Raw genomic sequence first — 7,231 nt, 5'->3', positions numbered from 1 at the left:
TCCCAGCATCTCCAACCGGAATGGAGAGCATCAGGACAGCAACAACGGCCGATAGCCAGCTACAGGCTATCATCAAACTAATCAGGTCACGATGGCCAGAAGTCATTGCTAATGTTCCACCGTGTGCCAGAGACTTTCAGAAGTTGAAAAATGAACTATCAGAAACTGATGGCTTGGTCACACGAAGAAACAGAATTGTTATTTCAAAGTAATTTAGAGCAGATATTTTGCAGAAAATACACGATGGACATCAAGGGGTTTACAAAGTGCAAAGAAAGGGCCAAAACATCAGTTTGGTGGCCAGGACTCTCTCAAAGACTTAAAGGGGAACATTATCACAATTTCAAAAGGGTTAAAAACAATAAAAATCAGTTCCCAGTGGCATGTTGTATTTTTTTTCAAAATTTTACCGGTCTCCGAATATCCCTAAAAAAAGCTTTAAAGTGCTTGATTTTCGCTATTTGCAATACCACTATCCATTTCCCTGTGACGTCATACAGTGCTGCCAATGTAAACAAACAATGGCGAATAGCACAGCAAGATATAGCGACATTAGCTCGGATTCAGACTCGGACTTCAGTGGCTTAAGCGATTCAACAGATTACGCATGTATTGAAACGGATGGTTGGAGTATGAAAGTATTGAAGAAGAAACTGAAGCTATTGAGCGAATAGCTATTGACGCTATTCATAGCCAAAGCATGGCTGAATAGCTGCGTTAGCGTCGCCAGTAAAATGTGCGGACCAAATGATCAGGACTTTCGCATCTTGTGACACTGGAGCAACTTAAATCCTTCGATTGGTAAGTGTTTTTTTCGCATTAAATGTGGGTGGAAGGAAACGTAATATAGTTGCAAATGCATCTGCAGGTTATCCATACATCTCTGTGCCATGTCTGCTTTAGCACCGCCGGTAAATAGCATGTTAGCATTGATTAGCGTAGCATGTTAGCATCGATTAGCTGGCAGTCAACATCAACAAAACTCACCTTTGTGATTTCTGTGACTTTATCGTTACAAATGCATCTGCAGGTTATTGATACATCTCTGTGCCATGTCTGCTTTAGCACCGCCGGTAAATAGCATGTTAGCGTCGATTAGCGTAGCATTTTAACATCGATTAGCTGGCAGTCGCGCTGCGACCAAATATGTCTGATTAGCACATAAGTCAACATCAACAAAACTCACCTTTGTGATTTCGTTGACTTTATCATTGCAAATGTATCTTCAGGTTATCCATACATCTCTGTGCCATGTCTGTCATCGCCGGTAAAATGGGGAGCCACTCCGGTACATTCAATGGGGGTCTGGCGGCAGACACTTTCACATCTTCGGGCCAGTGGTGCAACTTGAATCCCTCCCTATTAGTGTTGTTACACCCTCCGACAACACACCGACGAGGCATGATGTCTCCAAGGTTCCAAAAAATAGTTGAAAAAACGGAAAATAACAGAGCTGAGACCCAATGTTTACAATGGGTTGAAAATGAAAATGGCGGCTGTATTACCTCGGCAACGTCACATTCTGACGTCATCCCCTGCAGAGCGATAAACAGAAAGGCCTTTAATTAGCCAAAATTCACCCATTTAGAGTTCAGAAATCGTTTAAAAAAATATATGGTCTTTTTTCAGCACCATCAAGGTATAGTATATATTGACGCTTACATAGGTCTGGTGATAATGTTCCCCTTTAAGAGCATTGTGGAGTCATGCAGGACCTGTCAGGAGCAGGAGCGAGCTCAGTAGACGGAGCCACTCATCTCCACACCCCTGCCAGACCGTCCATGGAAACAAATTGCGCTTGATCTTTGTGAACACAACAAGTACGATAATCCGGTGATTTCTGATTACTATTCACGGTACTTACAAAATCCTGCATCTACCATCAACGACCAGCGCTCAGGTTATTCAGAGACTGAAAGCAACCTTCGCTAGGTTTGGTATCCAGGACAAGGTGGTGAGTGATAACGGACCTCAATTCTCATGTGCGGAATTCCAGGAGTTGACACGACAACTGGACTTCAGACACATTACGTCTAGTCCTCACCACCCCCAAGGAAACAGCCATGCACAAAGAGCAGTGCAGACAGCAAAGAGAATCCTCCGACATGAAGATCCACTAATAGCTCTCATGTGCTATTATTCGACTCCCTGCTCTACCACAGGAGTTAGACCCGCAGAACTGCTGATGGGGAGGAAGATCCAAACAACTCTCCCTACTCTCATTAAAAATCTGCAACCTAAATGGCCAAACAGAAAGACTGTCAGGCAAAAGGATGCCAAAGAGAAGACTAAACAAGCCTTCTATAACAATCGCCGTCATGGTGCTAGACATCTTCCTGCTCTACAGCCAGGAGATAATGTCTACGTCAAGGTTAACGACGAAAAATCTTGGAAGACGCCAGCAGTTGTCTCAAAGGAAAGTATTACTCTGAGATCTTATATTTTCAATGTACAGGGATGAGCAGTGCAACGGCGGAACCGACTTCATCTTTGAGAGCAACCAATTCCTGAACCGGAAAAGACAAAACCCACCTGCGCACACCACTGAGAGCGGTGGGATGATTTCTTAATCACTGTATGCAACCCATACAGAGGATAACTGCCCAAGTCCAAGTGAGCCGAGGACCCCAACACAAACATCAGGACATGTTTTCACCAGGTCTGGCTGTGTCAGTAAGCCAGTCACTAAATTGGACTTTTAGAGAAAAGTGTTGTGGGTTTTTCCCATTGGACAATGAGGTGACATACAGAGAAAAAACCCCACCTATGGCCTTTTGGGGGGGGGGGGGGGGGGGGGGTAGACGAAAAGAGATGACACAACCATACATTCAAACTTTTAGAATGCACATTGAGTTATGTTTACAGAACATTTGTGTAATAGTTATGTAGCGTCTGTACATTTTGATAACAATAATTACTTCCTGAGTTATTGTGACAAAGGAAGTACATTTTGAGTTATTTGCAACTTAGACATATTTTTTACAGATTTGAATTTAATGTTACATAGCCCACTTGCGGTTTGAAAATGCCTCAATGATGTGGCATCACAATTGTAATATTGTTCATTTCAATTGAGCTATTATTATCTGTTTAGATACACTTTGCAGTTATTTGAGACAACTTGAAAAGGAAGGAGATGTCACATATGCATGTACAGTAGATGGCAGTATTGCCCTGTTTAAGGGTGTCACAACATTGCTGTTTACGGCAGACAAACTGCTTTACGGTAGACCAACACCTGACCGCTGTTGTTGTGTGTTGTTACCGCGCTGGGAGGATGTTAATGAAAACAGCCTATAACAAACCCACATAAGAAACCAAGAACTCGCCCTCAATCATTCTACACTTATTAACTAATTTTTAAAGGAAATTGTCTCGCCTCTGAATGTTTAGAGTGCCGCCCCAGGAAATGACGTCAAGACTATAGGCAGAGCTCTAATCACGCTCCATCCATCCATCCATTTTTTACCGCTTGTCCCTTTCGGGGTCGCGGGGTTGCTGGAGCTGCATCTCAGCTGCATTTGGGCGAAAGTGCGGGGTACATAAGTTGCCACCTCATCACAGGGTCAACACAGATAGACAACATTCACACTCACATTCACACACTAGGGACCATTTAATGTTGCCAATCAACCTATCCCCAGGTGCTTGTCTTTGGAGGTGGGTGGTAGCCGAAGTAGCCACAGGGAAACCACGCAGTCACAGGAAAAACATGCAAACTCCACACAGAGCGATCCTGAGCCTGGGATCGAACTCAGGACCTTTGTACTGTGAGGCATATGCACTAACCCCTGTTCGTACCGTGCTGCAAGAAAAATGTGAGCGCAATGGTGAAAGAAGATATGATACAGACCTTGGCCCATCCAGGGCAACTGCCATTTTAACACTTCATCCAGGACCACAGTAATGCAAACTTCTGTGTCATCGGAAATGCAAAAGTAATTCTATAGTTTAAAGTTCCAGTTCTGCATATGCGCACATACACAAGTGTATCAATAAATAGAACTGAGTGATCTGTAAAAATATGAACATCATCAATTCTAAATACTGTATTAGTTTAATATTTTGTGTGACAAATCATTTACAGGCCTTGCCATGGGGAAAAGGGAGGTTTGCAACCAAGAGGCGCTCGCAAATTCTATCCATTTCAATTTCATAAACTTCCCTGTCCTTCAACTACAACTCTAAAATCAAATGAGGAGCTCAGGTTTTGCCAGGCGGGGCTAGGTATGAGAACGGTCTCATTACTTGACGATGCAACGCATGATCAAGTCAGGTGCATTTGTGTTTTATACCAAAAACTATACTGTATATTTGTCATAAGTTCAGATGACGTTTTCCATGAGAAAGTAGCTGCTGTAATTTTATGGTATTTAAAGAAAAACTATTTTATGCAGATTTGTGTGTGTCAGGCATGAGTGATTTTAAAAAATGGGTTCTATTAATCAACATTTTCTTACCTGTTTGGGATCTGCATAAGTCCCAAAAATGTAAAAACATATCATGACATAGTTATTTATAAAACAACCTCGCCTTGATACAGGAATCGTGTGCCTACTCAGTGGCTTTGTGCAGTGGTTATCAACCTTTTGTCAGTGATGTACCCCCTGTGAAGATTTTTTAAATTCAAGTACCCCCTAATCAGAGCAAAGCATTTTTGGTTGAAAAAAAGAGATAAAGAAATCAAATACAGCACTATGTCAACAGTTTCTGATTTATTAAATTGTATAACAGTGAAAAATATTGCTCATTTGTGGTGGTCTTTCTTGAACTATTTGGAAAAAAAGATATAGAATAACAAAAAAAAAGTGATTTAATTATAAATAAAGATGTCTACACATAGAAGTAATCATCAACTTAAAGTGCCCTCGTTGGGGATTGTAATAAAGATCCATCTGGATTCATGAACTTAATTCTAAACATTTCTTCACAAAAAAAGGAATCTTTAACATCAATATTTATGGAACATGTGCACAAAAATCCAGCTGTCAACACTGAATATTGCATTGTTGCATTTCTTTTCACAGTTTATGAACTTACATTCATATTTTGTTGAAGTATTATTCAATAAATATATTTATAAAGGATTTTTGTATTTTTGCTATTTTTAGAATATTCCAAAAAAAATCTCACGTACCCCTTGGCATACCTTCAAGTACACCAAGGGTACTGGCCTCGCGGTTAGAGTGTCCGCCCTGAGATCGGTAGGTTGAGTTCAAACCCTGGCCGAGTCATACCAAAGACTATAAAAAATGGGATCCATTACCTCCCTGCTTGGCACCCAGCATCAAGGGGTGGAATTGGGGGTTAAATCACCAAAAATGATTCCCGGGCGCGGCACCGCTGCTGCACACTGCTTCCCTCACCTCTCAGGAGGTGAACAAGGGGATGGGTCAAATGCAGAGGACAAATTTCAGCACACCTAGTGTGTGTGTGTGTGACAACCATTGGTACTTTAACTTAACTTTTTTAACTTTAACTTGAGACATTAGTGATATTTTTGCCTTGTTAGGCTGTGGATAAACACATCGACTCATCTGAAATGACACTGCTATGTTGTGTTCTTACTGCACCCTAAAGTCATGTCATTATATCAAACAATAGAACTTTGACTGATATTTTAATGTTTCAGGGCGAAATGGACAAAGGCAGCTGACACTTGTCAACCCCCCGGGCGGAAGGCATACTTACCAATCCTCCCGGAATTTCCGGAAGACTCCCGAAATTCAGCGCCTCTCCCGAAAACCTCCTGGAAGAAATTTTCTCCCGGAAATCTCCCAAAATTCACACCCCCTCCTGCTCCACGCGGACATGAGTGGGGACAGCCGGTTTTCACGTCCGCTTTCCCTGTTATATAAACAGCTTGCCTGCCCAATCACGTTACAACATCTTCAGATTTTTAATAAAAAACTGCACACACAAGGAGACGAAGCTGAAGAACGAGGAAGTTACAGCCATGGCGACGCCGTCTGTAATAGAGTGATTCTATGTTGTCTGTCGCCATCTCCTGGTGAATGTTGGCTATAGCGTTATGGGGTTACTTTTTGATTGGCCAACTATTTACGTGGTGTTGTGCACCTGACGGCAAGTGACTCTCGCCAGTAAGGCACGCAAATGGCAGAATAAAGGTTACTCAAATAGTGAAAGGTAAGTGTTGTTGTTTTTTTTTTTTAAATAACCAGCAAGCACAGTACAGTTAGTAGAACAACTGTGTTTTTATTACTGTTTATTTGATAGGTGCCGTCTGAAATTCAACTATTTTTTAAATTTCTATATATAATAAAATTAATATATATAAATAGAATTCATTGAAAGTCACGTATTTCATACAGATATATATATTTATATACAGTATATATATATGAAATATATATGAAATACTCGAGTTGGTGAATTATACTCGTCCCCTCTTAACCACGCCCCCACCCAAACCACGCCCCCAACCACGCCTCCTCCCCACCCCTACCTCCCGAAATTGGAGGTCTCAAGGTTGGCAAGTATGACGGAAGGTTACACTAGTCCTAAATTAAAGTGGGCAACAAACGGGGGGGAAATTATGCTGTACATAGCCCCAATACAGAGTCTGAAGGAAGCTACTCCCCCGCCACCGTGACCACCACTTCCCGAAGACAGCTGGCACTCCACTCGGCGACGGAAAGTTTCTGTGAGTATGGCTTCCTGCGCTTCGTGCACTTTACTCATGGATAGGTTGGCTTTGCTAGAGAGCCGTGTCCGCCAGTTAGAGCAGTGTAATTTCGTAACTTTAGATGTTGCGGACACATCTGCTAGCGTTAGCTGTAGCGAGCTAACTAGCCCAGCTTGTAGCAGCCCTAAGCGGCCTACAAGCTACGGTGTACCGGTTGAGACGCATAATAGATTTAGCCCTTTAGCTAGTCCTACACCCCAGTCTACCGGGCACCACACTTTAGTTATAGGGGACTCCATCACCCGAAACATAAAGCTTAGCAAACCAGCCACAATTAAGTGTATTCCCGGGGGCAGAGCACCTGACATTGAAGCTAATCTTAGGGAGCTAACTCGCAACAGGTCTAGTAAGCACGTACGGCAGGCTAACCGCACCACTAGTTATGCGAATATAGTAATACACGTTGGCTCCAATGACGTTAGGATGAGACAATCAGAGATTACAAAGAGAAACATAGCCAGGGCTTGTAATCTCGCCAGAAAGATGTCCAGGCATCGAGTAATTGTCTCTGGCCCCCTGCCTGGG

The sequence above is a fragment of the Nerophis ophidion genome, linkage group LG02 (genome assembly GCF_033978795.1).
Source record: "Nerophis ophidion isolate RoL-2023_Sa linkage group LG02, RoL_Noph_v1.0, whole genome shotgun sequence".
Classification (NCBI taxonomy): domain Eukaryota; kingdom Metazoa; phylum Chordata; class Actinopteri; order Syngnathiformes; family Syngnathidae; genus Nerophis; species Nerophis ophidion.
Note: the sequence above shows the minus strand (reverse complement) of the source record.